This window comes from Giraffa tippelskirchi, chromosome 1 (assembly GCF_054371585.1).
Source record: "Giraffa tippelskirchi isolate mGirTip1 chromosome 1, T2T-mGirTip1v1.2.pri, whole genome shotgun sequence".
Lineage (NCBI taxonomy): Eukaryota > Metazoa > Chordata > Mammalia > Artiodactyla > Giraffidae > Giraffa > Giraffa tippelskirchi.
Window position 1 is genome coordinate 59,823,443 of NC_137275.1, and position 22,806 is coordinate 59,846,248.

At 34.6% G+C, this 22,806-nt stretch overlaps 1 long non-coding RNA gene across 1 annotated transcript in view; it reads left to right on the forward strand.

Annotated features, from left to right (window-relative positions):
• Positions 1–22,806, forward strand: part of LOC145521185 (uncharacterized) — a 140,086-nt gene that overhangs the window by 10,663 nt on the left and 106,617 nt on the right. The gene's annotated exons all lie outside the window — the stretch shown is intronic.

Sequence of the window (22,806 nt, forward strand, 5' to 3'; positions counted from 1 at the left end):
CTTCTTAAAAATCGTTATGCTATATAAAGTCATGGAACAAAAACCACAAGACTTACATGAAGAAATAAGATTAAGTTACCAGCACTTAAAAATTTCATCAGTGACACATAGCTTTTAAAAAAGAAACATCTGATGGTTGCTTGCAGAGGTGCGCATTAGAATTATCACATGTTGGGGCTTATTGGGAAGTGCTGGAAGGAGAGTTCTCTGAAATAGGATGGAAAGTTCTAACACACATTGGGAACCAAGGAGGTTGGCAGAGATGTTAGAAGGAGTACAGTTTGTATAAGCCCTAATGGCTTGATACAGCTGGCTAGTTTTCTGTGTTTACCTAGTGTCTCTCTTGATAAGTTTAAACATAAACAAATTTAAAATTTGCACTTTGTTCAAACAGTTCTCTAGTATATCAGCTAAATTGGAGCCAATTTGTATTTTCAAAACAAGTATTTTAGCGCAACCAACTGTACCTTGAAAGAAAAGAGAACTGGTAGTGATTACTACTAATGGAGACTACAAAACCATTGTATTAAGTATTGGGTGGTTTAAATCTTAATAAAAGATTGATTTTCATTATTCATATTTTTATCTAATTATCATATAACATTTCATCATTCCTGTTAGTAAAGATCAATAAGAACAAGCATAAATTACAACCCTGGTGGCATTTTTTGATGCCAGTCCTGCATTTGCCATAGTTGTCTCTCTTAGGACTATGATAGCTCTTAATAAATTTAACAAAATATTATAATTTTTTAAGCTTTAAATCACTGCAGGGATCCCTTAGTATTTCCAAATACTGATGATTCTAGTCACAGGAAAATGATCCACTTGATTTTAGATAATAATTTACTTTCCTTCACAAGAAGACCATTGACCAAAAAACACAAAAATCCTCTAATACTTACATAAACTAAATTTACTTATGATGCGTATGACATTTTTATAGATTTACATCCTGGCCTCAAGTATTACACATGTGATTTATCTTCCAGGTTATAGCTCCTTTTTTGTTTGTGTGTGTATGTAGCTAAGTGTGTAGCTTTGTGAGATTGAACTGCTACCTGAACAGGGATAGAGCTCCAAGGAGAGCTGGGAAAAGGTACAAAGTAACAATGAACTGATCAATGAAACCATCAAAGCTGATGAAATTAATTACTTCCCTAATATCATCCCTCATTAACAAGACTTTCATCCTGAAATAACTCTGTAAGTACCTCATCTGACTCATTCTGACTTCTCTGGACAAGAATGAATCTTTTATTTGACCACACTTGAGCATATTTGACCACACATTCATGCTTTTTCAACAGCAAAATTCCTTGTTTCTAGCGTTCCTTCACTACTTTGTTATAAAAATCCTTACTGTGCTCTGAGGCTTCACTTTCTTTTCAGCTCTCTAATGATAGCTGCTTTTTCTCTCAACTGTATCACTGTCTAAAGATTGAATATGCATCTTCCTCACCTTCTGTCACTTACAAATGACCCTCTGTAGTCTATAAAACTCTTGAAGATCATACAGTCATCCACAGTCTCCTGGTCTAATCCTCTATCACTTGAAGATTTAGCCCCTGAATCTATTTCTCCTGTCAATAGTTCATACTTATTTCAACATTCTTGTAGAGGATACTTCCAATGTTTTCACCTCTAATGATCCTCTCCTTTACCCCATCTCTAATTGTCCTACCCAATTGTAAGTCCTTTACTCCCTGACCATAGTTTCTGCATTTCTACTTCATTCCCTCTTGTCCTTGACTCAACACTTTTTTCTTTTTCTCAGTTAGACCATCAGTCTGTTGACCATATAATCTTTACATTGTTAGTCACAGAGTTTTTGTCTTTATTTGCTTTTATTCCCTATTGAGCTTGGATTCCTATCAATTCTCTAATCACTCCTTTGTTTATTCCCATATTTTTGTTGCCTTCTTCATTTGAAACTTCCCAACAAAAGTCTAGTGTATTTAAGTTCAGCTGTTATCCCATTTCCCCATAGGCAGAGGCATCATAACCAAACTGATTACACTAACTTTAAAACCAGGACCATAACTTTAAGAACTGATATTAAACTATGCTAAATATGCTCACTTTAAATCTATAAATCTCAAGGGAGACTTTTGTTCTGCTTAACAGTTTTCCTATATCTAATAATCTTTATTTTCTTAATGACTTAAAATAATATGCCCCCTTAAATCTTTGACCTTACTCTAGCAAAGATAATCCAGATGCTCACTAAAGCCATTTCCCATGCCTGGTGGTAGTACTTGGCCTTGTCACAGTTGAGTGGAACCAAGTGATTCTTTCTTAACATTAAAATGTGAGTACAAATTGTAGGTCACTTGAAGATCAACATACTAATTTTTGTTATTTCTTTATATTCCACCTACCTATCCCTTTGACAATCTAGATGAAGCCTCTTGTTGCAACTCTGTGGGGGCCAAAGGTTGGACAAAAGGCTGGATCAAAGAACCACTTGGAAATAGTCCACTCAGTAGATTAGCTTAAAGAAAATTATTCAGACAAACTGGTAAGAAGCCTTTCCCTGTGTCCTTTTGTTAAGGCTCTGAAATTTGAACTTTGATCATTAAATTTGCTTCCATTAAGTACCCTTATTTTCACAACCCCCTCCCAGTCCTCACTCTCAGCTGGTAATTTATTTTTTTTTCCACTGTGAAAAAATAAAAGCTAAACAGAAGAGAATTTTTACATATTACCAATGCTATTATCTATGGACATATCTGGGTCTGTACCTATCAACAGTCTTTCCTTCTTTAAAAATGATCAAACGTTTAAACTTTTGCTTTGTATGTATAGGATCAAATCCCATATTTCCTATTTAAATGCTTCCTTTTTGTATTAAAAATTAGCTTTGTAAAAAAAAATTAATAATCTTTTCTTACATCGTCTGTATTTCTCTTTATATTTGATGTCAGCCTCAGCCCTCGCTAGATGGTTCTTTTCTATCTCTTTGCTGAGTGATCATCTTCCCAGATTCTGAATGACAGATGCTTCCAGTGATAATGAAGCTGCAGTCACTTCCTAGATGATCTTCTCGAAAACCATGACTTTAGTTACTCCATATTTTTATGACTCCCAAATAAATGATCTCTGGCTACAATTTGTTCCATGAATTCCAGTCTCATATATCTAGCTACAGGTATTCAGCACAAGGACAAGAGTGGAAAACTGACAACAACTGAATAGTCTATAATTTTTAAACAGTATTTTAGCAATATTAATTACGTACTTTTAATAATTGTACTGCAACTAATAACGTATTAACACTGAGAAGAATGGAAAAAGGAGATAGGACTTCTTCACTCTTTGCAGCTTTTCTGTAAGTTTAAAATTAATTTAAAATAAAATATTAAGAAATTAAAAAGTAAAAGTAAAAAAATAAAAATTGAAGAGCTGAGGAAATGCTTCATGTAAGTGATGGCCTTTGTGATGACCTAAAAAAAAACTGGAGGAAATGTTATGGAAGAAACAGAGAGGCCATTTCAACAGTATGAAAAGCTATGAAAAGGCACAGAACAGATAAAATTGGCTATGCCTCAGAAACGGTAATATTTTTTGAGAGCTCCAGGTACACACATGGAGCATGTTTGTGATAAAAGCGATGTGTTAGGTTGGGACTATACTGAATTAAAATGAGGAAGAGCAAATCTTTACTTCTCAAAATATTATTTTTTGAGAGCTCCAGGTACACACATGGAGCATGTTTGTGATAAAAGCGATGTGTTAGGTTGGGACTATACTGAATTAAAATGAGGAAGAGCAAATCTTTACTTCTCAAAATATTTCAAACTAGAGAAGACTAAGAATAAGAACCATCCATCATTCTTGTTCTAAACAAGCTTTCACTGGGTATGAGATGAACTTGATGGCCATAATAAGTCTTTTGTGTTTTCAATTTTCGCAACTCTATGAACTTGCCTGGTGCCATGTCTGCTGTAAATGTTCATGATATAAACAAAATTAATTTCTGTCACTATCACCTTTGATATTTTTACATTCAGTTGCAGTATATACTCCATCACTAAGAAGAGATTTTGCCATTTACGATGTACTTCTAATTTTAATTGCCAGTTGTGTGTGTGTGTGTGTGTTTGCTTGTTGTCTAAACCACTGCCTTTTGACCTTTAGTTAATCTTTGATCATTATTTTGGGTATAATACAAACACTGAATAACAATGGCATTTTAATTATGAACTCTTGACAATAGCCCTAATTTCATCTCTCAGATAATACAGAGAAAACAAATGGGTGAAGGAGTGCATTAGGAAAAGTCACACTGTTCAAAACCCAACCAGCATTGTTTTCTGAATAGTTTCCACTCACAGTGAATTTCAGAAATTGGCTTGACATTAGCAGGTTAATAAAGTTGTGCGCTGGTCAACTTCCTAGCAGTCAGAGGCTTCTAAGAAAGTAAGTCTTCTATTAAATTATAAATTTAGTTCATCCTAATTTTAAAAATATATAAAATGCAAAGTGTTCATCCTGTATATAAATAAAATTTATCATATATTTCAAATACACACATAGACTTGAAATTCATCTAAAATGTTAAATTAATGTATCAAATGTTGCCATTTCAAAGAAGTATTATAAGACATAAGATTGAACACATAAGCCCACTATGTGTTTCCTCATGAGGCCATTCATCCACATAGGAAGAGGACATAAGTGTCTTAGGGAAAAGTTTTCAAATTATCAACATTAACAGTGCTGCACATTGGTCTATCAAATGTGTATTACATCACTGAATACTCAGAAATGTTAATAACAAATAAAATATATTATTTTAAACCTGATTTTTTAAATAACACTGTTAGAAAATGACAAAATTTGTAATTTTCCACCTAAGCATCAATGACCTACCACAGTAAATAATTTAAGCTGTAAATCAAGTTACATGTATCATTAGTTAAGTATTTTTTATTTTTTTAATCTGTATTAAATTAAAAATTCCTATCAAATAATCATAAATATCCAGGAATAGCAGAAACTGTTTTGGTTTAAGAGATGAAATTACAGTAAGGAATTATGAATTTAGTTCTTCCTAAGGATTAAGGTTAAGTCACACATTAAGACAAGAGGCATAACACATTTCAAGGCTTTGTGTTTGCATGTTTCAACATGACAGGTTGACATAGAGTGAATTTCTAATATACTCTTGGATTCCTTGGTCTTTAGGCTATATTTGTCAGTTTTTATTTCAAAATTTGAACATGAATTTAACAGTGCTCATTACAAAGAATAAACTTTAATTTCTTTCTACAATGAGTAAAGAAAATAATTAACTGGTAAGGAATAATGGAAGTCTCACTGATTAAACCATTTGAAAGATTATCATTTTTAAATTAAATAAAGAAACTGACAAAAACACAGATGTCCGTTTCTATTAATCTGGCAGGCTAGTTATCTGGATCACCCTTGAGCTGAAGCAGCTAATAATTCTGAATAAAATGCAAAATATATCTCTTTAAAATCCTCAGTTATCTAATAAGAATGTCAGAGCCCTGAGTGAAGAGGAAGTCAAGGCATAACAGTGTTTTCCTGCAGCAATGTTTCCCCAGAGGTCTCCCAAGCCCTTTGAGCTTGAATTCAGTTCTTTAAGGCATCATAGCTAGCAGATAAGGCCCAGCACTAGACCATCCATGAGGGGACAGCAAAGGAGCTGCTGAACACCTAAGCCAGAATCTGTAATAGAGTGGCTTTGAAATATACTCTTTGAGTATTATATGAAAAATTAATCCTTGTATCTTCCTGCCAATTAGAAAGACAATAGCAATAAACAAAAACATGTAAAAAGGAATACTGAAAATTTATATTCACACAGTTCATTATGCAAATCTGTAGCCAAAATTCACAATTTGTATGAAATCAAGAAGCAACACAAAAAGAAATCACAAATTGGAAATCTTGCAAGGTACCTCTAGGTGTTTGGCAGATAGAAAGGCAAAGCTACTTTGGAGGAACCCAATTTTACTCAAGGGTCATGAAGAACTTCTAAATTAAATTTCAAAGGAAAATGGAAAAAAGATATAATAAAAAGGAAGTATGAATGGGAGCTTGTACACATACACACACAAAAGCAGAAATATACACAAATAATATATATATTATTACATTACTAGACAAAGATAATAAAATGAGCACAGTAATATGCTTAAAACTTAAGTATGTGCAGGGATTTGTAAACAATAAAAATGCTAAACAGAAGATAATAAAATTATGAATTAAAATATAATAGATGATTTTTTACTAGTAATTATATAATATTAACTAATCAAGGATTAATGAACCACAGGGTATAGTGGAATATTTAAGGCCTGAAGGAAATTGGAATTGGGGAGGGTCTTCAAAGTCATTTCATCTATTTCTTAACTTTGGTATTGAGTGCAGTAGTGATTTTATTCTTAAAAAAGCACATACATATTTTCTGCATAGTTTTCCTGGAAGAATTAAATATTTTACAACACAAATACACTATTATTGCTAAGTTATCTTATACTAAACATTAAAATTTATTTGGAAAAATTTATCCTATATATAAAATATGTTACACTTATTAATTAGTTATGAAAAATATTGAAAAAAATTACATAGTGTTCAATTGATACAGTTTTTGTAATAGTAGAGGTGGTCTTTTCTACATTATCAGTTTCATTAAGAAGCACTTTCCATATTCTTAATTAAAACAAATATACAAAAAACCCCACAGAATCAAAGCCTTTTATCTCAACTTTGCCTTGATATACAGTTAAATTTAGAATAAAATTGCATATTTTTGTAGTTTCTACATATTTCTGCTTACTGGTCGTTGAAAAGTTACAAAATTTACTTCAATATTGAGTAAAAATTGCATTTGTTGTTGCTGGTCCGTTGCTCAGTTGTGTGCAACTCTTGTGTGACCCCAAGGACTGCAGCATGCCAGGCTTACCTGGAGCTTGCATTTCCTGGAGCTTGCTCAAACTCATGTCCATTGAGTTGGTGATGCCATCAAATCACCTCATCCTCTGTCATCCCCTTCTCTGGCCTTCAAGCTTTCCCAGCATCAGGGTCTTTTCTAATGAGTCAGTTCTTGGCATCAGGTGGCCAAAGTATTGGAGCTTCAGCTTCAGCATCAGTCTTTCCAATGAATATTCAGGGTTGATGTCCTTCAGGGTTGACTGGTTTGATCTCCTTGCAGTCCAAGGGATTCTCAAGAGTCTTCTCCATCACCACAGTTCAAAAGAATCAATTCTTCAATGCGCAACCTTCTTTATCATCCAAATTTCACATCCATACCTGACTGCTGGAAAAATCATAGCTTTGACTAGCTTTGTTGGCAAAGTAATGTCTCTTTTATATGCTGTCTAGGTTTGTTGTAGCTTTTCTTCCAAAGAACAAGCATCTTTTAATTTCATGGCTGCAGTCACCATCCGCAGTGATTTTGGAGCCTAAGAAAATACATCTAAGCCTCCAGGGAAGACCATGAATACTGGAGTGGGTATATATTCCTTCTCCAGGGGATCTTCCTAACCCAGGAATTGAACCTGGGTCTCCTGCATTGCAGATGGCTTCTTTACCAGCTGAGCTATCAGGCTGTAGAAAAATTGCATAGTTACCTTTAATATCCACTGCTCTTTTTCAATGAGATGAAAAGGAATTGACATGCAGGTATTATTTAATTTTTCTAGTCATCATCAAAATCACAAAATAAATTTTAATTTAGAGAAAAAGTGCTTTGAGTGTACATTAGATATAGGCTAAGTATTGATTTGTACACTAATTCATCTTTCCCTGTTGTAAAAAGAGCATCAAAATTGTCATGAACAAAGACCATACTATTATTTTCAACATTACAGATCATTGGTATATAATTTTTAATTAAATGCATTTCCTATTGTTGCTTTTGCTTTCTTCATGGGTGTATTGTTATCAGTATTGTGATTGGATTTACAAGAATCCCAGTGACAAGATAAAGAATTCTTGTTTTCCCACACATGTTACAACTCTTAATTATTTCTTTGTGGTGTGAGCTTTTTTGTTTTTATAGACAACAGCCAGTCCATCCTAAAGGAACTCAGTCCTGAATATTCATTGGGAGGACTGATGTTGAAGCTGAAACTCCAATACTTTGGCCACCTGATGTGAAGAACTAGCTCATTTGAAAAGACCCTGATGCTGGGAAAGATTGAAGGTGGGAGGAAAATGGGAGGACAGAGGATGAGATGGTTGGATGGCATCACCAACTCAATGGACATGAGTTTGAATAAACTCCAGGAGTTGGTGATGGACCGGTAAGCCTGGCATGCTGCAGTCCATGGGGTCGCAAAGAGTCAGACATGACTGAGTGACTGAACTGACTGAATGACTGACCCCAGATACTGATATCATCTAGATTTATGTACAATCACATGATATTAATTTTTCAAAAGGTTCTGTTTATTGACCTATATTATAAATTAGACTATTTTAAACATGTTTTATTTGTTCAAACTTATACCTTTCATATTATCACTATTATGTGAAAGAGAGAGATTTTCAGCTGTCCTCGGCATCTTTTGTTACAACTTATTTCAATCTACATTAGATCTTTCCTTTAGAGGGATAAATCATTCAAATGTATATATTTTTCCAAAAGCACTATTGTGTACTTTCTCAGCAAAATCATGAAAAATGGCATATTTCCTAGTATTCAAGCATATTTTGTATAATAATGATGCTCTGCCAGATAATTTTTCTCTTTATCATTTGCTCAAACATCAGACTTTGAAGTAATAAAGTCTTTGTCAACTATAAATACTAGTTCTAAGTCATCCTATTCATGCTTTCTGCTGAAAAAATTCATAAAGTTCTGAAAGTGTGCTTCTCTTTTTAAAATTTATTTTCTGCAAAGATGTAGTGTGATCTGTCGCTCAGTTGTGTCTAACCCTCTGTGACCCCATGGACTGTAGACTGCCAGGCTTCTCTGTCCACGGAATTTTCCAGGCACAAATAATGGAGTGGGTTGCCATTTCCTACTATGGGGGATCTTCCCAAACCAGGCATCCAACTCTTGTCTCTTGCATCTTCCTGCATTGGTAGGTGGGTTCTTTTACCACTGGGACACCTGGGAAGTGCCAGTGATGTAGTCAGGGTAGCCTTTAAAAACAAGCTTTACTTTTCTAAGGAGAGAATAACTTCTAATCTGAGCCATCGCTGAAAGAATGTGTTGCACCTATTTCCTCATGTAACTTTAATTCTTTTTCAAAATCACTGATAGGTATTAATATGTTGAAAGCGGGCCTTAGCATTAGAAAAATTTTTGTGAGTTTACTAAATATACAATGGTCTTGAAGAGAAAAGTCTTGGGAATTGATTAGATTTCTCAATTCAGGGAAGATTAAAAGAGGCTACACACATACACATATACACACAGACATTCTTTGCATTTTAACTACTAATCTTTCTCCCATATGAGCTACATTGATAAGGTCTCTGAATTATTCTGCATATTATTAAGAAATCAGAATTATTATCTCTAGTGTGTGCTTCTCTGCAAACATCAGCTTTATTCATTGCTCTAGCAGAGTCAATTTCATAGCCTCTCTAGTCCTCATGATCAGTGATTGACTATACATTTATATGTCTCATCTCCAGTTCCATGTAGAAGCCATCTTTCAATCTCATCATCATAATTCCAGATTTTCAAGAAAGAATAATTAGTCTTTTTAGACTTGTTCAGATATTCATCTATTGTTCATACTCTTTGAGAGGATAGCAATATTCACTCACTAAAAATTCCTGAGATCTATGACCATGGTTACTGACAAGGAATTGATTTCTCATTTTAAAAAAAAGGTGTAAATTTTAAGTTTGGTTGAAACCAAAATGTAATTTATTCAATTAGAATATAATTCAAGAATTTCTGGCACAAGTCATGTAGTTTTGAACTGCGAATATTTGGAGAAATGGGTGAATGTTCATGAAGTTCTTGTTCTAATTCAAAATTGGATTGAATTTTATTTTAATGCAACTCTTATTCTTAATAAATCCCTGAGAAATAGGTATTTGTTTTTTATTCTACTCCAATTAATTAGAAAAAAAAAGTATACTAAGAAATGGTCCAATATCAAGGAATTATGCAAACATATTCTAAGAGTTTGGTCTCTAATCATTGAATGAATGAATGTGGTCAAAACAGACAGTGAATAATTACACTCTAAGATAGTACCTGTCTCTGTCAGTTCCCAGCATTTTATTCATAAACCAAGTAAAACTTGAAAATACTGCTTTTCAATGGAATACTGTATTTTGTAATATTGTATTTGGGTGAATTTAGGTAGGATAGTTATTTGGGAATGTGATAGGGATTAGTTATTGAGATTTATATAAGTGAGAGAGATTATATTTTTTTAATACCACCTCACTGGAAAAGAAATAATTGAGAAACTGGTCTTGGAAAAGTGATAATCGATGTCATGGAAAATAAATAGGTTGAAAACAGCTTGATAATTAAAAGCTTTGAGTGATTCCTCAGCTCAGGCCTCAATCAGATGCTTTCTTCATTCAGTGACTATATGAACTCATCTGATGTGCACCACTTAATGCAATTTGAATTAGGAAATGTTTTGATTAGACAGGAGACGAGATGTAAGGGATGAGAAGCCAGACTATTCCTTTCTATAAAGTTTCAATATATATGAGCAGTAAGAGGTAAATTGACTTCTTTTCAGACTTGGTAAAAATTTTAAGAGTGATAAGTTGCAGAGTCTCTGATAAAGTCTATCTCATTAGGGATAGCATTTTTAGTAATCATGTCTTTCTGGAAGCAAACTAAGATTTTAAGTAGGCCCAGACTAGTTTTTTGATACATTTCATCACACTATATTGTTGTCACTACAGATATGAAGCAATTTCTAACCAAGCATTTGTATGTGTGTGTGTACATGTGCATGCATTCAGTTGTGTCTGATTCTTTGTGACCCCATAGACTGTAGCCCACTCCTCTCTCCATGGGATTTTCCAGGCCAACAATACTGAAGTGGGTTGCAGTCCTTCTCCAAGGGAGCTTCCTGACTCAGGGATAGAAATTAATTCTCTTGTGTCTCCTGCATTGCCAGGTGGATTTTTCTTTCTTTTTTTTTTTTTTTTACCACCACTAAGGCCACCTGGGAAGCCTTAACCAAGTATTTAGTGATACTTACAGGTGGTACCACAATACCCTGAGATGAAGATTATACTTGGTTATCCTTATGGGAAAACATACAGTAAATTTGAATCCTACTATACACCATTGCAAAATAAACTTGTACTTTTGAGATATACAAATTTAAAATTATTATAGCTTCTTGGTGAATTGTACTATACCCTTCTCTGATAAATCCAACAAGTATTTATTAAGCAGTTGCCACTTAATAAATTCACCTTATAGTTGTACTTTGAAGTCGTGGTAAGAATCTTCCTTTTTATGTGACTTCTTCGGTGACAGTGCACTTGAAAAATAACTTTTATATCCACTTTCTAACATTTCATCATTATTTATTGTTTTTTTTATAAGAATAAGTTACTTGACAGAATTCACAGTTTTGTAGCTTTCTTATTCAATGAGATGTAATTACAAAAAAGAAAAGAAAGAAGCAAGGACAAAGATAAGAACATGTAAAATTAGAGAATGATTATAGATGAAGCACAGAAATGAAGAAAAGCAGAAGTGAAGAAAAGAACCTTGTTTCTTTTCTTAAGTGTATGGGGAATTATGAATAATATTTAAAACCACTTAAATTTTTCTTGCTGAAAAAAATTATACTAAATGTATGAAGTGTTTTATAGCATCAACATTTTATATAAATCGCCCAGAAATTTTATTGTAATGTAGAATAGAGATGCTGGTATAGGGGCTCATGATTTTTGATCTAATATATTGTCTCATCTTTAAAATTATGATGCATATCAACTATAGGGCAAAGTATAAGAAATGATGTAATGGAAGCACCAACCAGCTTCAGTGCACTTCAGTTAGTTGCACAGTTGTGTCTGATTCTTTGCGACCCCATGGGCCACAACATGCCAGGCCTCCCTGTCCATTGCCAACTCCAAGAGTTTACACAAATTTGTCTCCACTGAGTCGGTGATGGCTTCCAACCATGTTATCCTCTGTCATCCTCTTCTCCTCCTGCCTCAATCTTTCCCAGCATCAGGATTTTTTCAAATGAGTCAGCTCTTTGCATCAGGTGGCCAAAATATTGGAGTTTCAGCTTCAAATATCAGTCCTACCAGTGAACACTCAGGACTGATTTCCTTTAGGATGGACTGGTTGGATCTCCTTGCAGTCCAAGGGGCCTTGCAAGAGTCTTCCCTAACAGCAGAATTCAAAAGCATCAATTCTTTGGTGCTCAGGTTTCTTTATAGTCCAACTCTCACATCCATACATGACTACTGGAAAAACCATAGCCTTGAAGAGATGGACCTTTGTTGCCAAAGTAATGGCTCTGCTTTTTAATATGCTGTCTCAGTTCAGTTCAGTTGCTCAGTTGTGTCCAACTCTTTGTGACCCCATGAACCACAGCATGCCAGGCCTCCCTGTCCATCACCAGCTGCAAGAGTCCAACCAAGCCCATGTCCATTGAATCGGTGATGCCATCCAACCATCTCATCCTCTGTCATCCGCTTCTCCTCCTGCCCTCAATCTTTCCCAGCATCAGGGTCTTTTCCAATGAGTCAATTCTTCGCATCAGGTGGCCAAAGTATGGAGTTTCAGCTTCAACATCAGTCCTTCTAGGTTGATCATAACTTTCCTTCAAAGGAGTAAGCCTCTTTTAATTTCACTGCTGCAGTAACCATCTGCAGTGATTTTGGAACCCAAAAAGATAAAGTCTGTCACTGTTTCCACTGTTTCCCCATCTATTTGCCATCAAGTGATGGGACCAGATGTCATGATCTTAGTTTTCTGAATGTTGAGCTTTAAACCTTTGTCACTCTTCTCTTCACATTCATCAAGAAGCTATTTAGTTCTTCTTCACTTTCTGCCATAAGGGTGGCGTCATCTGCATCTCTGTGGTTATTGATATTTCTCCCGGCAGTCTTGATTCCAGCTTGTGCTTCATCCAGCCCAGAGTTTCTCATAATGTACTCTGCATATAAGTTAAATAAGCACGGTGACAATATACAGCCTTGATGTACTCCTTTTCCTATTTGGAACCAGTCTGTTGTTACATGTCCAGTTCTAACTGTTGCTTCCTGACCTGCATACAGATTTCTCAAAGGTGAGACAGGTGGTCTGGTATTTCCATCTCTTTCATAATTTCCCACAGTTTGTTGTGATCCACACAGTCCAAGGCTTTGGCAGAGTCAATAAAGCAGAAATAGATGTTTTTCTGGAACTCTCTTGCTTTTTCGATGATCCAGTGAATGTGGCAATTTGATCTCTGGTTCCTCTGCCTTTTTTAAAACCACCTTGAACGTCTGGAATCTCATGGTTCATGTATTGTTGGAGCCTGGCTTGGAGAATTTTGAGGATTACTTTCCTAGCATGTGAGATGAGTGCAACTGTGGGATATTTTGAGCATTCTTTGGCATTGCCTTTCTTTGGGATTGGAATGAAAACTGACGTTTTCCAGTCCTGTGGCCACTGCTGAGTTTTCCAAATTTGCTGGCATATTGACTGCAGCACTTTCACAGCATCATCTTTTAAGATTTGAAATAGCTCAACTGGAATTCCATCACCCCCGCTAGCTTTGTTCGTAGTGATGCTTCCTAAGGCCCACTTGACTTCACATTCCAGGATATCTGGCTCTAGGTGAGTGTGAGTGATCACACCATCATGATTATCTGGGTCATGAAGATCTGTTTTGTACAGTTCTTCTTTGTATTTTTGCCACTTCTTCTTAATATCTTCTGCTTCTGTTAGGTCCATACCATTTCTGTTCTTTATTTGCCCATCTTTGCATGAAATATTCCCTTGATATCTCTAATTTTCTTGGAGAGATCTCTAGTCTTTCCCATTCTATTGGTTTCTTCTATTTCTTTGCGTTGATCACTGAGGAAGGCTTTCTTATCTCTCCTTGCTACTTACATCTATTTTTTTCATACTTTGGATTATTTTTATTGGATTAAAATAATTTAGATACAGTTTAAAATATTTAAGTATTTCATCTCCATCCCAATTTACTTTGTCTCTAACCAGAAGCGGTTACTTTCTAAAATCACATATTTATAACCTTTCTGTACATATTACTCTCACTTCTTGCAATTTATAACAACATTGTAATGAATATAATAGTCCTTATCTCCTTGCTCATAGAATTATGGAATTCTTTCAGGAATTTACATAGAATTTGGATTGCTAACTAAGAAACATGTAACTTTAATTTTACTATATCTTTCCAAATTGCTTACACTTTAAAATATTATTCGAAAAATATATATTGAACACTTACTATGGGCTAGGGACTTGTCATGGTTCTAGGCATATAACTGTAAATAAAAAAGAAAATTGTCTCCAATTTCATGAAACTTAAATCCATTGATTGAACTAATTTACACCCATTAATACTGTATCAAATTTCTTTTTATCTTTACTAATGTTTAGCACTGTCAAAATTTTATATCCATTTATTTTTATACTAAAGAGTGGAAAGTGGTATGTCATTATTTTAATTTATATTGACAGATTTTTTTAACCATGAAAACTTTAATAAAGTTGTTAGCAACATGAATTTCCTTTTTATGAATTACCTGTTAACTATTAATGATATGAAAATGATTTATGTAATAGACAAAGAAAAGTAAGTTGAGAAAAAAAGAAGTTTGAAACCAATCTTGAAACCTTCAGTATTTAAAATTAAAAAGAAGAGTAGACAACAAAGAAAATTAACACAAAACTCTGTATAAAGAAGGAGAAAATTTAGACGAGGATAGCATCTTTGAAGTCTAAAAATGTGAGTTTTCCTAAAAGAAAAGACTGTGAACTATAAAAAATATTGTTGAGAGGTTGAGAAAGAAATAAATTATAATATGTTCCCCAGATTACATATCTAAGGGACCCCTAAATATCATGGTTTCTAATTCCTTAAATATGCTTGTTATGTATATTTTTTATTTTACACCCTTTCTTATATAGTTTTTAATAATAATTTTCTGAGTGTATCACTTGTTTTGTCTACACTTAATTATTTCTCTGTAGACACAGAATACACAGAAGAACTATACAAAAAAGATCTTCACAACCCAGATAGTCATGATGCTCTGATCACTCAGAGCCAGACTTCCTGGAATGCAAAGTCAAGTGGGCCTTAGGAAGTATCATTACAAACAAAGCTAGTGGAGGTGATGGAATTCCAGTTGAGCTATTTCAAATCCTCAAAGGTGTTGCTGTGAAAGTGCTGCAGTCAATATGCCAGCAAATTTGGAAATCTCAGCAGTGGCCACAGGACTGGAAAAGGTCAGTTTTCATTCCAATCCCTAAGGAAAGCAATTCCAAAGAATGCTCAAACTACTGCACAATTGCACTCATCTCACATGCTAGCAAAGTAATGCTTAAAAATCTTCAAGCCTGGCTTCAACAGTGTGTGAACCCTGAAATTCCAGATGTTCAAGCTGGTTTTAGAAAAGGCAGAGGAACCAGAGATCAAATTGCCAACATCTGCTGGATAATCAAAAAAGCAAGAGCGTTCCAGTAAAACATCTACTTGTGCTTTACTACCTATGTCAAAGCCTTTGACTGTGTGGATCACAACAAACTGTGTATAATTCTTAAAAAGATGGGAATACCGGACCACCTCACCTGGCTCCTGAGAAATCTGTATGCACATCAAGAACAACAGTTAGAACTGGACATGAAACAACAGACTGATTCCTAATTGGGAAAGGAGTGCAGCAAGGCCGTATATTATCACCCTGCCTATTTAACTTATATGGAGAGTACATCATGAGAAATACCAGGCTGGATGAAGCACAAGCTGGAATCAAGATTGCCAGGAGAAACATCAATAACCTCAGATATGGAGATGACACCACCCTTACAGCAGAAAGCAAAGAACTAAAGAGCCTCTTGATGAATGTGAAGAGGAGAGTGATAAAGTTGGCTTAAAGCTCAACATTCAGAAAACTAAGATCATGGCATCCGGTCCCATCACTTCATGGGAAATAGATGGGGAAACAGTGACAGACTTTATCTTTTTGGCCTCCAAAATCACTGCAGATGGTGACTTCAGCTATGCAATTAAAAGAAGCTTGATCCTTGGAAGAATAGTTATAACCAATCTAGACAGCTTATTAAAAAGCAGAGACATTGATTTGCCAACAAAGGTCCATCCAGTCAAAGAAATGGTTTTTCCAGTAGTCATGTATGGATGTGAGAGTTGGACTATAAAGAAAGATGAGCGCCAAAGAATTGATGCTTTTGAACTGTGGTGTTGGAGAAGACTCTTGAGAGTCCCTTGGACTGCAAGGAGATCCAACCAGTCCATCTTAAAGGAAAATTAGTCCTGAATATTCATTGGAAGGACTGATGTTGAAGCTGAAACTCCAATACTTTGGCCCCCTTATGGAAGAAATGACTCATTGGAAAAGACCCTGATGCTGGGAAAGATTGAAGGCAGGAGGAGAAGGGATCAACAGAGGATGAGATGGTAGGATGGCATCACCAACTCAATGGACATGAGTTTCAGTAAACTCTGGGAGTTGGTGAAGTACAGGGAAGCCTGGCGTGCTGCAGTCCATGGGGGTCACAAAGAGTCGGACAAGACTGAGTAACTGAAGTGAACTGAACTGAACTGATGTGTATCACTTCTCTTGTCTGTAGTTAATAATTTCTCAGTAGACACAGAATAAAAAGAACTTCCTTATGTGATGTATGATCTTCACTATGATTTACTTCCTACATATCTATCACCTTTTAGATTCTTTAAGCTCTAACTCTACTAAACTTATTAATTCTTGCCGTATGATCATGGTAGTATTCACGCTCCCATACATGCGACTTTCCTTACTTGGAAAAACTTTTCCAACAAGGTGTTCATGATTATGAATTCCTCTGAGGAACCTGCATAAATAGCCTGAATCATTAGTCACTTCTGGCTGTGGATTTGAGCTTGCCAACTTTACTAGCAATTATTTTTTCTTCTTAACTGTATATTTACCATAGTCCAGGCATTCTTCAAAACAGACATGTATATCATTACTACAATTATTTTATCACTGCGAGGAGCAGTAATGAAGAAATATTTCTTAGAAAGGTTGAGTAACTTTCTCTAGCTCTGGTAGGAAGGCTTGTATTCAAACCAAGATCTCTGTGTTACAAAACCTATGTCCATTATGACTGCGGATGGGTAATTATAAAGATGTATTACTTGTCCCTCCATAAGTAATTCCCACCACCTAGATATGAAAGCAGGCCAGTTTTAATTTTTATTTATCTACTTCTCTAATTTTTTTTGGAGTATAGTTGATTTACAGTGTTGTGTTAGTTTCAGGTATATAGCAAAGTGAATCAGTTATACATGCATCCACTCTTTTTATAGATTATTTTCCCTTATAGGCCTTCCAGAGTATTGAGTAGAGTTCCCTGTGCTGTACAGTAGGTCTTTATTAGTTATCTATTTTATATATAGTAGTACACACATGTCAATGTTAATCTTCCAACTTATCCCTCCTTCCTTCACCCTTAAATTAAAAATTATACCACTACAACAGGAAAAAATGGTTCCCTTGTGCATGAGTCACTTCATGTTGCTAAACTGTTTCATAGATCGGCTACATCCATCACCTATTTAGGGCAGGACCCCTTTTCCCCCCACATAAGCCACAGAATCATGGAATTGGCAATAGGAAATATTATAATTTGGTAAATTACTAGATCATTCGTGAACATAAACACACACACAGACACACACAGAAAAACATACACACAAATATGTCTAAGCTCCACAGTCAGACTTTTATCGTTCATCTACCATTTCTATAATAATCTGCTTACTAGAGGCACATCGGGAGTTTTTACCTCTTTAATGCATTTGGCATGTGGCAGCCAGCTTGAACATTGCTTTCAAGTCACCATTTCCTTCCCCCTAATGATTCTTCATTGTAGGTGGAAAAATGTCTCAGCTCTTTAATTTAGATTAATGACTCTTCAGAACTGTTTGAGCCTGTCTTAAATCTCTCACTGCTTTCACACTAAAGAAACACTGATTTGTTAACTCTCTTTAAAAAAATAGTCTTGAATCTTTCCACCTATTTGGTTTCATTGAGACAATTGTCACCCCTTAAAAATATGACTATTTATTTTCTTGCACACTACACCACAGATAAGTTTAAACCTTTCTCTTCTCTAATTTTTTTCTTTTTAATCACTAACCACAGTGATGCCTCCCTCATATAAACTTGTATATGTACTGATTGATTAGTGTTAAAGAAAATATAAGTGAATTGAGATAAAAGAAATCTATTTGTATCATAACCACTATGAATATAGTTATGATTTTTTTAATTATTAAATAATTATTCAAATTATTTATGTAGATACATAGATGCGTAGATTTATTGCGAACCTATTCTGTGCCAGATAGAAAAATACCATATTATATATATTGGCTTAATTATTTGCACAAAGACACATACACAGAAAGACACTAACCCAATATGATAATAATGAAAATCTCTCCATTTTCAACCTCTCTGTGACACTATTATACACACTTTCATTTGCCATGTAAATCCATTATTCCTTTCAATGTTGCTATGTTGAAAGGAATTATCTTGCTTTGGCATTTTTTCCTACAGTACACTGACCTTATTATTATAGTAAATATATGCTGTAATGCTTTAGTGCTAACAATTTCAACATAAGAAAGTAAAATTTATTGTAGATGCCCCAAAAAGATGATCTTTCATGGATGCAATTAGTGAAAACACAGACTATGAACAGAGTCAAATCACAGTATACTTTAATTTAGCATTATTATTATTCTAGTTGAATACTTTTAGTGAGGGAAAGATGTTTCAATGTTTTCTATATCATATAATATACCTTTATATATATATATATATATCATATACTTGACTAGATGAAATTTATCACATATGATAATAATACAGAATACATTTAAAGAATATTCAGGCACTGGAACATCACCAATATGAAGAAACCACTTTTAATTACTCAGATGAGAAAAAGTAATATGTAGAACAATTTAAAAAATAAGTAAGGTCCTTAATTTCATATAATAAAAATACTTACTAAGCAATACTAGGTTTCTTACGTAACAATTGGGTCAACCAGGATAACGCAATCTTGGCAAATTTGTACAAAAATGTGACTGAATTATTAAGACCTGAGAGCATCTCTGGAATAACCTAGGGCAGCTATTAATGACAGGTATACTTAACCCATGATATTAGACTTGAACAAATATGTTTGAATAAATATGTACATCCTGTGAAAAAATTAACTTGATTTTGCTATTCTTTCAAAGGAGGTAGAGTTCTTTACATTGTGTTTCCTAAGTGACTTGAGTAGTTTTCATTTGATATATTAATAAGCTTTTTTCATTCTAAGTGAATAACATAGCTTTCTATTCGAGTTAAAAGGCCATCAAGTTCATTTAAGAAGCAGGCTGCAAACTGGTGGACCACTGGCTATAACCAACAGATTATTTTCCCCACATTTATAATTTGTGGCCAACGATAAAACTGAGGATATTTTTATGTAAAGATCATCATCCTAATAAATTACCCTGGAAATATGAAACTGGAAACACTCTGTTGTCGTCATTGTCATAGTAACTATCACTTATAGAACTTCTATTTTTTACTCTCAGTCTCATCACAGATATTGTTTATTTTTATCTATATTGCAGTCTTATCAGGTAGGATAATTATTATCACCTGAAGATTAAAGAGAACTAACTTGCTCATGAATACGAATGTAGCAGAGGAGAGAGCCAGGTCTCAAACTAATGTAAATGTTATGCATCAACCCTTTGGTGCACCCAGTCTGTTTGGAATCTGCCTATGTCCTGCAGTTTGTCCCAGCTTGCCTTCAGTCTACGCATGCTCAGCTTCCCTTATTATTGCTATTGGCTGAACCATATGGACCTTTGAAATGATGAACGCTTAGGCTACTGAAACCCCTAGTTTTATGAAAAGAAAAACTGAAGTCAAGGAAAGCTAACCATGTTGGGTTGTAGAAATACCAAGGAAGTGTGCTTCTTTCCATCCTTATATTAAACAGCAAATCCAGAGACCAGAACAATGATGTTTCTCAAATATGATCAATTGACTGCTTGAAAGGGGGAAGTTAATACTGGATTTGAGTGCACTGTCCTCTATATTTTTGGTGTCTTTATTTGTCAAATAATGAAACTAGTAAATTGTTAAGAAACAGCATTTTTTAATAGCAATACACATTTGGAGTCATTTTTCTAAGTGGTTTATTTTGTAGTTTTATGAAACTTTAATAGTACAAACACAATTTGAGATAAATATTATTATCTCACAGATAAGGAAACTGATGTGCCTACGGGATAAGGAATTTAACTGAAGCCGCATGTCTAGTGAGTGTCTTGACCAGGACTGTTTAAACCTGATCACTATGGCTCCCCAAATGCTCATTTTGTTTCTTGTATTAGCTTTTTCATTCTGCCTAGAACAAGTTGTTGCTTATAATAGATATAGTTTGAGTAGACATTCTCATACATTGTTCATCAAAATTTATAGAAACTCTCCATGTTTATTCGTGGCTGTTTCTAATAAATTTAAGCAAAACTAGTAAGAGGGGGAAAGTGAGTGAATTAGAAATAAATAAGATTTAAGTGAATGACATTACTATAAGAATTATGTCATCAGTCATTCAGAAGCTAGACTGAAGACCTACACGGTAGAAAATACTGGAATATTTTCAATACAGCCAAAGAATAAGCCAGCATAATGATTTAATTTACAGAATAATAAAAAAATGCGATGAAAAATATTATTAAAATGGAAAAAATAAACATGAAATGAAGTGAAAAATGAAAAGTATTACATTATATATATATGCATAAACATATGTATCAACATATGTATATATATCATCAATATATGTATGATATATATGTATATTTGGAGAGATGGAGGAATTAGTCCAGACAAAGCACTGGGCCAGTTAGCCATGTGAGAGATTGATTCTGCAGAATAGACTTAACGTCAGGACTATCATGGTAATCATATTTTTAAAATGATGCTTTCTACACCCAGCCACAGTATCTTTTTTGTTATTAACTGTTAGAAAAAAACATAAATGGACTAAGTAAGGGTTAGCACACCAAAGAAAACCTCTAAACACAAAGAAAATGAAGGTCCCAGCAAAGTATAACTCCCTAATTTCAAAATTGGGATGGAAAAGGAAACTGTGGCCAAAAGAAAACATGATTAAATAAGTATTGACTTAAAGAGGTCCATATAAGTTTCAGAGAAACTGTCTATGACAAAAAAGGAGTGAAGACATAGAAAAACAAAAGATAAAGATATAATATGTGAGTAAGCATGCTGTTACTTGAAAATATCTTTAGATGAAAATTATGAAAATATCAAGAATTCAAGGTGCAAGGGTAACTTAATTATATCCAGATTTTAAATAAACATCATAAAGTGACTCAACTTGGTACCATATCTTGAAGATAAATGAACACTAATTTTCTTTAGGCCTTGCTAGAGTGTGGGTAAAAAAGAGATCACGTTGTATTTTAGACCAAGTTTCTCCTGACTCTGCTCCTAACTACATTTTTTTCCATTTTAATTGTTTTGTCTTTCTTTTTTCCCTTTGCTGTATTATTTTTTAAAAATATAAGATATTGTATCATATCATACACACATCTCTGTAGGCATCTAAAATATTATGCTTAATTTTTATTTTTTGTTTGTTTACATAACCAAGGTGACATCGTTACTAATAGAATTACCAGTAAGTCTTGCTGGTAAACAATATAACTCTATAATCAGACTTTAGCAACTATGTCAAAAATATATTATTAACTTTATTTTGATACTCAATTGGTCTAAGCCTTGTTTAGAAAATATATTCTGACCTAATTTTTTATGTGTGCATGCTGAGTTGCTTCATTCATATCTGACTCTTTGTGACTCCATGGCCTGTAGCTGACCAGGCTCCTCTGTCTATGGGATTTTCCAGGCAAGAATACTGGAGTGCATTGCCATGCCCTCCTCCAGGGGATCTTCCCAACCCAAGGACTGAATCTGTTTCTCTTTTGTCTCTTAAGTCTCCTGAGTCAGTGGCTGCTGCTACTGCTAAGTCACTTCAGTCGTGTCCGACTCTGTGTGACCCTGTAGAGGGCAGCCCACCAGGCATGCAGGTTCTTTACCATTAGCACCAACTGAACATGGTGTAAGACAATTATTTTGCTTTTTAGAAACTCAGAAACTTTTTTAAATTAATTAAATAAGGAGGCCATTATAGTGAGGTGGCTCTAATGCCATGACAGTCTAAGTAAGCCAAGCAAAATCTAAGCCTGTAGATGTCTCAAGGTTACAAAATTGAAATATAAGGGTCTGCCAAGTCTCTTCAGTCATGTCCAACTCTGTGTGACCCCATAGGCAGCAGCCCACCAGGCCTCACTGTCCCTGGGATTCTCCAGGCAAGAACACTGGAGTGGGTTGCCATTTCCTTCTCCAATGCATGAAAGTGAAAAGTAGAAGTGAAGTCGCTCAGTGGAGAAGGCGATGGCACCCCACTCCAGTACTCTTGCCTGGAAAATCCCATGAATGGAGGAGCCTGGTAGGCTGCAGTCCATGGGGTTGCGAAGTGTCGGACACGACTGAGCGAAATGTAAGGGTAAGTGAACATAA